The sequence below is a fragment of the Chinchilla lanigera genome, unplaced genomic scaffold (genome assembly GCF_000276665.1).
Source record: "Chinchilla lanigera isolate Chin_1 unplaced genomic scaffold, ChiLan1.0 scaffold00053, whole genome shotgun sequence".
NCBI classification, from domain to species: Eukaryota; Metazoa; Chordata; class Mammalia; order Rodentia; family Chinchillidae; genus Chinchilla; species Chinchilla lanigera.
The window spans coordinates 7,069,417-7,079,496 of NW_004955454.1; the positions used below are offsets into that span (position 1 = coordinate 7,069,417).

Genomic DNA, 10,080 nt, shown 5'->3' on the forward strand with positions numbered 1-10,080 from the left:
GGGGGCGGGCGTGCGCGGGCGCCCGGCTGCGGAGGGGGCGGCCCGCGGATCCCGAGCACGCCCCTCCCGCTGCCCTGCGTTTTATGCTTCCTTGGCCCGAGGGAGCCCGGTGGAAATTTCCGGGGTGATTAACGCTGGAAGCCTCAGAGAAATTCGCTTCATCTCGCCCCAGGGCCCCCCGGGTCCGCCGCCGTTTTCGTATTGGCTTTGTTTTCCCGAAAAGGAGAGTGAATTCAGAGCCCCCCACCTTCCTTTGGATGGCTCTGTCTTGGAGAAGCCATTTTCACGTCTGAGCTGGACCCTTCCTCCTGCAGCGACCCTCTATCGGCTCTGCCATACCAGACCTGGTGAGCTGCGGGTAGAAGGGCGAGGAGGAAAATGACGGCCCCTCTTTGCACAGGAGGAGAAAGCGAGGCCTAGGAAAGGAGGGAGAGTCTGCGCTAAGGTGGTACTTGGGGGTCTGTGAGGGAAGACGTTAGAACAAAAACACTGGCTGCAAGGCCCGAGTCCCCGTGCTTGAAGAGAACGCGCTGCCAGCCCTGCCCGAGGCCCCTGCGGCTTTCCCTCATGGGCTGTGACAGAAAAGCCCAAGAACATCAGAGCTGTCCAGTGAACGCCCCCTTGAAGCATCCGGAGTATGTCTGTAAAAACCAGCCTTTGCACAGGAAAGAGTGAAGCTAGGCCCAAGAGAGAAATTCCCAAGTGCTTGCAGGGGTTTTGTTTCTGTTGTTTTAAAATAATCATTGTGTTAAACTGACGCATTGAATTAAAATTGTGGTAGATTGGAATCATTCATCAAGGAAGAAATTGTGGGATTCCCCTGCCTCTGTGACTGGGATGGGAGTGCAGTCCTGATTAGAGGCAATCAGAAGGCTGGTGACCTGGCATGTCCGAAGCCGGGAGAGGCCATTGGCACTGGGCCCTGGCCACAGCTAGCCAAGAGAGGCTGCAGGGAAATCACTTTCCTGACTGCTGTGTGTCAGACTGCTCTGTACCTGAGCTTCCAAATACTGTACCTCAACGGAGAATCCCAGACACACAGCCATACAGCCACTGCATCTGCCCACGGGCTAGACGCCTGCGTCCAGGGGCTCACTCTTCCGGGGCCCTGGTCTCCTGCATGCTGCAGGCAGAGTGGGGTGTAGTGGAGGCACTGGAAACGCCCCACATCTTACAGAAGGGAGATCCAAGAGGAGCAGGCTAGCCAAGAGAGAGGAAGCGTGTTCTGTAGAACAGGGAGACGTTCAGAGTCCAGACAGTGTGCTCAGACGTGGTGTCATTGGCAAAGGTAAGAAAAGCTATGCTCAGCTGTGCTGCTGCTCGCACGGTCTTCGGTGCGGGGTGGTTGTCACCCATCTCTAGCCGAGGCTAGCAACACACTCAGCCTCACAGACGCATCCACACCAGTTGCACCTGCCGCCTTCCCATTAGAATCCTGACATTTGCATGAGCAGAATAGACCCGCCTGCTACAGAAATGGGACTGAGAGGCCTGGAGCAGGTGTTAGTCTTGGCTTCTACTGTGTCTCTCAGGCCTAATCACGACCTCAAAACCTAGTCTTTCCCCCTCATTTTGGGGCTCCAGCCTAGGGCCTCACAAATGCTGGGCAAGTGCTCTGCTGCTGAGCCGCACTGTGGCCCCTCTCTGTTCCACCGGGAAAAAGGCCTCCTTTCTCTCCATCCTTATGGACCCATTGCCCATTGCTTGTTCAGCCTTCTGCAAGGTTGGGTGCATGCAACTGAGATGAAAGGCTCTGCAAGGGCTTTCTTATACTCTGTACTTCATGTACGTCCCAGGCAGAGGGACTGGTTGGAGGTTGGAGGCAGAGAGAGAGGAGGACTCTCCTTGCTCATGGATAGGATTGTGGTGGGTTGCATTAGCTGGGAGGAACTGTCCCATTCCCCATCAGTGCCCTACTGGCCTGGAGACCTGAGCCTCCAGGTCTTCTTTTCACCCACACGTAGCTGCAGGGAAGTATGCCCCAGCACTTGGGTCCAAGCGAGCCTACTCCTCGGGAGGCCTCCCTCCACCTAGCCCTTCCTCCATCCCCTCTCCTCCCTGCTCTCAACAATCCATGAGCCTGCCTGGGCCCTGCAGCTCAAGAATTTACTCAATCAATATTTATGAGCCACCTGCTGAGTGTTGAGTTTTGCTCTCCTCTCCCTCTTCAGGCTCATAAGACACCAACCTCTATTGCCTGCTCACCCTCCCTGCCTACACTTACGGCTCCACGGGGTTTGCTCCATGGCAGACCCCAACAGAGTCATGGGACATCTTGCCAGCCAAAACATTATTTTAAAATCCTACAAAAGAGCTTACCAAGCACCATGATGCTCCTTCACTTCTTTCCTGGTGATTTCCCATATAACTGAAGCTCATTGTGGAAGTGTCCCTTCTATCGGCTAAATAATAACTCTTCCAAGTTAACATGGGGTACCCTGCATTCTCCCCCTTTCTCACCAATGCCAACCAAGGCAATTCCAACTCTTTGCAAATTTAGTGAAAATAAGGATGCATTTAGACTCCCAGAAGCCTCTCTTGTGAGCCCTTTTGCTCCCGCTGTGCCGCGTGGCTTGGCCGTTAGTCAACCAGTGTGGTCGCACACCCTTCTCCCTTCTCAGACCCTGCCCTGGGGAACTGTCCAAATAAATGTTTTCATGCTGAGGTGTGAAAGACCAGTCAGGTATTGTTGGCATAGGGGAGACATTTTCAGTAACTAATTAGCTGTAGGCTTTGTCTTGCACACCATGGAACAGTCCTGGCAAGCTTCTCTGACCCATCACCACGTAATGTCAAGAGCACGGGATGAAGAGTTAAGAGAATCTGAGCTCTAAACCTAGGCCTGCCGTTATCTACTGTGGAAGCACTAGTCACTTCCCTCTTGGACCTTAGCTTTCTCATGTGGCAAATGAGAAGTCTGGCCCAGGTGGGTTAAAGGGTTCCCTCGGGCAGGCTGCACACAGGCCTTGTTCACAGCAGCCTGCGTGGGAAGGAGAGGTACCACTCAGCACATCACCAGCCTCACAGTTACATAACCCTCCTAGATTCATTGTTCAAGCAAAAAAGCAACAGCAAACAGCCCATCCCCCACCCCACCCAACTCAGTGTCCAGTGTGCATGTACACACATGTCCAGGCGCTCGCGCACGCGCGCACACACACACACACACACACACACACCAGTCTGTTTATGGTGCTCTCCAGACGTAACCACCTGGGAGAGAATTTTAGAAGCCCATTTTTTTTCTTTTTCATTTGTTTTCTTTTTCCTAGAATGTATCTCATTCAAGAAGTTTTTAAGAAGAGATTCATTTGCTCTCTAGCCTGGATCAAAGTAGAGTCTTCTCCTGTACCCTCCCACTCACTCAGAAGCCCCACAGCACATCAGGCCTCTTCTCTCCATCCTTCCTGCTGTACCCACACCCCCAGCCTTTGGATCTCAGGGTGCTACAAAGAGCAGATCGACCTTCCATCCCAGGGAAAGAGAAATGGAGTCAGCTTTCTTTCCATGGAAGTTGGAAGTACTGCCCAGCTTCAGACTCTGTTCCCTTCTCTCCACTCTGTCCTTGACAGGTTAGTATACCTTTTCCTAGAGAGATTATAAGTTTTCCAATTTAGGAAACGATGGAGGTCCTTATCACTACAGGGCATTAGGTGGTAACTCAGGTCCTTTTGATGTCCTCAGGAGAAGTGCAAAAATCTTAAAATGCAGCAGAAGAGATTTCAGTTGGGCTGTAAGAAACAGTTTCGTAGCTTCCTAGCTATGAAGTCATAGACCACTAGCGAGTAGCGGATTTGTCCTGCCTACTTGCTTTTTTTCAAGGTAAGCTCAACCTTTATGTCTCTGAAATAACTCGGACGCTCACTGTCCAGAGATGGAGAAGTACATGGGAAAGGGCACATGTGGAAAGGTGGCCCGGTAGGAGAGAAAGAGACCTGAACCTGGATTCCCGCCTGTCCCTGTGGTTGGGCATCAGCTGCAGCTCCTGTGTCTTCTGTGTCACAGTTTCTTTATATGTCAAGCTACTGCAGTGTACTGAGCACTTACTCTGTGCCTGGAACACTGCTAAGCAAGTGATATTATCTAAGGTTTAAACTTTACAGCAACCCTTTAATATATTATTCTTTACTTTATGTGTGAAAAAAATGGGCTGAAAGAAAGGAAATAATGCAGGATCCCCCAGCTGGGAGGTGATAAGACAGGATTCCTACTAGGTGTGCCTGCCCAAAACTCATGTTCTTAACAACCACAATCTAGATGGGAATGTTCTATGATTCTGTGGCTTCCTGAAGCTCTTTGCAGTTAAAAAATCGAACTTCACCTTCAGCTTAACTCTTGATTCCCTCCCTTTTTGTTAATGCCTTCATTGCCTAAAGGGAGGACAGCCACGCCTTTCCTCTGTGGAAACAAGAAACCTTTCACAGCTCATGTGGGAACCTGTAGTTTGTGCTTTTCCAGAAGCAGAGGAGGAAGTTACCGCAGTGGCACAAGCCCTGAAGACCCTGCCAGATGGCTGGGTGCTTGCGAATTTGCCAGGTGCAGTGCCAGTGTCCCCAGGACCTCTCACTAAGGAACCCCTTACCAAGCTGCCACTGCCCTGTGTCCAAAGCTAATCTAATATATTTGGATCCCAAAGGGGGAAAAAATGATCAGCTTCCTCAACAAGGGCAGTTAGTGTAACAGTCCTTACATGGGATTTTAACTCAAGAATTGAGTCTCTTTCCAGAGTCCCAGTCCTAGCTGTTTGTCCCAGATTGCCCCTATTTTTTCTTACCATTCTCCCTTCCCTCTTCACCCTTCCCTGAGCCAGGCTGCCTTTTTTTCATAACTGACCTTTGAAACCCAGGCTGCACAGATATTTGCTGAATCAGCAGGACGAGCTGCTGTGCATCTTGCTTGGTCCTGGGCCAAGGGGAAAATGTGCCAGGATGGCTTTTTGAGGTCTTTTGGAGTTGACTGTGCAGGTCTGGGAAGGGCTGGAGAGTGTGGAAGGAAAGACTGGGGTGGAGCAAAGCTTGAGGGGTTTCCCAGAGGCTGGGAAAAGACTTGTTTCAGGAAAACTGTGCTCTTTTTGAATAAAAAGAAGGAAAGAGCAGCTGCATAGGTGCTTGGAGAGGTAGAAGACAGTAATCTTTTCAAACATCCATTCTGCTCCAGCTTCCAGGTATGAACAGAAAGATACTCACACTCCCTCCTGCTAACGAGTCTTCATTCTGGGCTCGTTTTCCAATTTACTGGCCAGGAGTCCTCTCCCCGGTGGGGATAGGAGAAGGAAAACAGACAGTTTGGGGAGTCTTGGCCTCAGCAATCAGGCCTTCGAAGCACAAGACAGACCAGGTCCCCATGTGCCAGGGCTTTCCTTACCCACTGACAAGTTCAGCTGGGAAGAAGGGTGCACGAGGATGGAATGATGAACACATGCAATACAGATATCTTGGGTTCTTCACCTTTGAGACTCCCTCCTTTGCAGTTATCCTTGGCTCTTACTGTTCCTTGACATGAACCTTTACTTCAGCAAAGAAGGCCTTGTCTCTGGCTCTGAACCTAGTTTGCATGCTCATCCTTTTTACCCTGTACTGTTCTGGAGGAGGGTAGCTCTAAGTAGCTGCACTATGTTTATACCTGTTTAAAAGTTTCTAGAGGGCTGGGGATATAGCTCAATGGCACAAGCACCTACTTGGCAGTTGTGAGGTCGTGAGTTCAATTCCCGGTACCAAAAAAAAAAAAGTTTCTAGATATGTGTCTCATGGGTGTTGAGCAAAGACTACTTCTTGTTCCTAGTGCAGAGTGCAGAATTTTGAATAGACTGGACTCTTGATACATTTAGTTGACTTCTGGATAGACCTAAATGCTATCTCAGTGGCTTTCAGCATGAGCTATTCCTGAGCTGCCACCTTCAGACAGACAACCCTAACTCAATAGCAGCAGAGATACTTGCTCCAATTAGCATCTTAGACAACTCGGGCCAAAAGACACATTTGAAGGTTTTCTAGCCATCCCCACCCTTTATTCAGAATGAACTAAGGAGCTCTGAAGATGACCCAAGATTTATATCATGCAAGGCTGAGGGTATAGCTCAGGGGTAGGAAGCTTGCCTAATATGCATGAGGACTGGAGTTCAATTCCTAGCACCACCACCCCTCAAAAAAGTCATGATTTCTTTCCTGCTTGCAAGGTGAAGGCAGAGAGGAAAGAGTGTAGCTTAAGTAGAAGTGAAGGACAGGAGGAAAATAGAAAGAAGGCTGTGAAAGAAAGATTAGGAAGGAAGAAAGAAGCCATTCAGACTTTGTAACCATGTTGGATCACAGAGCTTAGAGAAAAAGCAAAATTTGAAGTATAATGCAAAGATCCCACCTAGCTTCCCATAGTCGTCTGCCTTCGGACCTGGAAGCCTGGCCAATCCGTGGCATCCACAGACTCAGAATGCATGACTGAGTAGGCGGGTAAACGTGCTCAGAGAGCGGGGTCATACTGCCACCAGCAGCTTTAAACAAGGTCATGTGCTTCCATGGCAAGGGGCCTTTGCCAGGTCAGACTGAGGCATGGCACGAACCAGAAAAGTGACAATAATCAATTCTGTAACTGCTGTGAGCCTTGATTTGAAAAACAAAGAAGGAGGGGTTATGTTTGCTGCTTTCCTTAAGCAGCATGAACAGTGGGGGCCAGAGCTCGCAAGAGTCAGGAAGCCATGCAGAGAGAGAATTTTAACCCCTCAAGAGTTTTTATGCCGCAGTATCTCTGTGCTCCCACACCTCCACATTGTTGTTTCATTAGCTCAACATCCAAGGCCACCCCCCTCTGTGTCTCTCCTACCTGAAGGAAGGACAAAAGGCCACATATTATTGCAGATCAACTGGCAATGAAATGATCCAGTATTTCCTCATTCTAGATGCCCCAGGACTCCTGCTTCTTCTGGAATTGGTCAAGAAGAGGAGTTCAGGGAGTGGTGTAAGAGACTGACCCAAGATTTATATCATGCAAGGCTGGGGGTATAGCTCAAAGGTAGGAAGCTTGCCTAATATGCATGAGGACTGGAGTTCAATTCCTAGCACCACTCCCCTCAGGGAGTGGTGTTAGACTGTGTCTAACGAGCACCTCACCGGGCACATTCTCACCGTACAGTGAGGCCAGAGCAGAATGAGAAAAGATATGCAGCAAAATTATGATTGGAAGCCTTCTCTGCTGTCTCTTCCCCCTGCTTCAGCATGCTCAGTGGAGAACTGATTCAGCAGGGAGCTCCCTGGAGAAATCCAGGGAGAGGGTTGCCAGTTCTGCTCTTCTCCTTACCTTACCCTATCCACGGCCATCTCTCCCTGCCGGCTGGCTCTGTCTAGCCCTGCATTGTGCAGAGTTATACGCAGGGGAGGACAGATATCTGGAATGGGGGCCACGGGTAGAGAGCAGCCTGGGGCCAAACACGTAGCCAGCAATGGTGAATCCTCCTTGAGGTTCTGTGGGGAAACGTGGGCTAAAGTTAGGCAAAACAGTGGGGGAAGAAATGGGTGAGCCAAAAGGCAGCCGATCAGGCAGGATATGGGTGATTTCACACTCAAAGGAAGAGGGAGAAGGTGGGGCAGGTATATCCCTGCTCTCTAAGTCTTTGGGTATCAAGTCCTGTGGAGAAGGGGGAAAGCTCAAGGTTCTAGAGAAAGCAAGAAGCTACTGGGGTGCAGAACTTTGTGAGTGAAAGATTTCCAACAACTTCCATGCTCCTCGGCCATGTTGATTATTTCTTATTTTTGTCGTTCTCCCTTGGGAAGTGAAAGCAGGGCAGGGGAGGAGGAATGATAAAGGTGTCACATACTGTTGACATGGGAAGCTAGATAAGAATCTAAGTGATTCCTACGTTTCTAAATCCCCAACAGGAGCATCTGGGTAGAAGGTATGGGCCCTCTAGGCCACTTGGGGGGCCGCGGCAAAGTCTTCATCAAGAAGAGTTATTCAAGATTCTTTTGGGGAAACTTCATGCCTTTCTTGCCCACACAGACCCTTGAAGAGCGGCAGGGAGACTGGGGACATAGTTAGAGAGAAGGGAGACAGCAAATGTCATGACAGAGTCAGGTGTAATCGTTAACAGGAAGCCAGGGCTGCCCCTAGGGAAATGGAATGGACTAGTTCTTTTCCCTTATTTGGGAGAAAGGCCGTAAATATTTGGAAGAATGCTGCCTTTTGCTGAACCACGGGCACTGTGGAAACCCCAACTGTCTGCTGTCTATGCCAGCTAAGGAAAGAAAGTCATGAAACTGAAAGGACAAATGAGCCACTGAGGGAGTCGAGGAATAAAACTGTATCTTCTTGGAGTCTGAATCAAATGCTTTAGACCTGTCAAGCCAGATCATCCTAGATCTTCACCCCTATGACGCCCATAGTTCTGTTAAAAGCTCTATGAGCTAACATGCCCTGACCTACCTTTTCTAATTCCACAACATATGGGAGAAGAAGATGCAGGGTTTAGCAGGGTAATGCTGGGGGGGAAATGGGGGTCCCCCAGACATAAAGCACATTTGAGATTGAATAAAGATGAGATTCTCAGCAGTCCCTTCCTCCCCCAACTCCTCCTTTCCTTTAGTATCGCCACTGCTAGGGCCAAGTGCTGGCCAAGTGCTGATTTCTCCAGGGCTCTTCTGCAATTTTTCCATCACCTGTCTAATCAGAGAAGGAAAGCTGACATGACCACAGCCTTCCCAACAGAGAGGACCGACTATCCCAGCCTCCTTCCATTTGTTCTTTTTATATTCCTAGTCCATGGGCCTCATGAGTGAAGAAAAAACTTGAGGTCTGGAAATTGCTGGATGCGGGTAGTTAACATTTCTCTTGAGACCCAGTATAAGATTTCAGTTATTGCCAAATAGCTAAGGGGAAATAGGGCTTGCAGTCATTAGCCATAACAGAGATTTAAAGAGGCATTACATCCAAATAACTACTGTTTGCCAGCGATTCCCCTCGTCATTTTTCCCTTTCCACAATTGCCAGTGTCCCTGCACAGAGAGCCTCCTCGTGTCAGAAGGAAAAGCTATGGTGAGATCAAGCTCTTGCGCGATGACTGAGTCCTCTATTGATTTGGTGGGTTGCTAGCTTGTACCCCTCACTGCAGGGATTCAGCAGAGAGGTGCCCACTCAGGCTAAAGCAGATTAATCTTCCTCCAGGTAGCCACATCTGGCTTTGACTCCTACTGCACCAGTTAAAGAGCCAGCTTGTTCCTCTGGAAAATGCTTTCTTCCCCCTTTATCTGCCTCTGTCTCCAGCTCCCCTGCCTCTTCACACCACTCCTGCCTTTTAGCTTTATCCTCTGCCTCTTAAATTCCCTTCTATCCCAGTCTTGCTCATTTTGGAACGACCCTCCCACCAAGGCCCTTTAAAGCTCTTAACAAGCCTCTTGGCCAATCCTTTATCTTTTTTCGGATCTCTCTCAGTTTAAACAATTTTACTACCTGAATTCCCTCTCAAGATTTCCCTAACTTAAATCTTTCACTGTTCCTCTTTCTTTCAGTTTAATCATCATGCCAACTTCCTCTCAATGTGTCTCCTTAAACCCTGCCAGTTCCCAGTATCCCCAATTACTTAGCGCACATTTTTCTCCTTCTTTGCCACCAAAGATAATCTGGATGAAAGATACCCCTTCACTCCAACATCCACAAAACCTTCTTAAACACTGATGCCATTCTCTCCTTTCCTCCAAATCTCCTTGACACACTTCTACCCCAAGGCACCCTTTCCCCTTCACTTCACGTTACCCTAGTCCTTCAGACTCTTACGCGCACCCGATTCCCCTCCTCACACCCACTTGCGTCTCCTCCTCCCAACACAATAGTCCTCATCCTTTGCCCACTCACTCGGGTCTCCTGCTCAGGACGCCCTTGCCCAGGGCAGCCGACGATTTGTGCTGAAGGAGGGCTCCGGCGGCAGCGCAGCAACTCGGGGGACGCTCCTTCTCCTTGTCGGCCGCGGCCGCAAGTGTCACCCGGTGCTGGTGGGGCGACTGGGGTGGGTGAGCCCTGCCGCCGGGCCCGGGCTGAGGCTGCGCTGTGAGCTGTCCGTGGTGCTGAAGCTGCGGCTGCTCTGGCGCGGGCTGAGGGGCG

General features: G+C 49.9%; 1 protein-coding gene across 1 annotated transcript in view; it reads right to left on the minus strand.

Annotated features, from left to right (window-relative positions):
* Positions 1–10,074, minus strand: part of Iqsec3 (IQ motif and Sec7 domain 3) — a 101,174-nt gene extending 91,100 nt beyond the window's left edge. Inside the window, exon 1 of the mRNA XM_013520013.1 lies at positions 9,835–10,074. The gene's annotated coding sequence lies outside the window, so the exon portion shown is untranslated. The remainder of the gene's footprint in view (positions 1–9,834) is intronic.
* Positions 10,075–10,080: the final 6 nt, after the last annotated feature.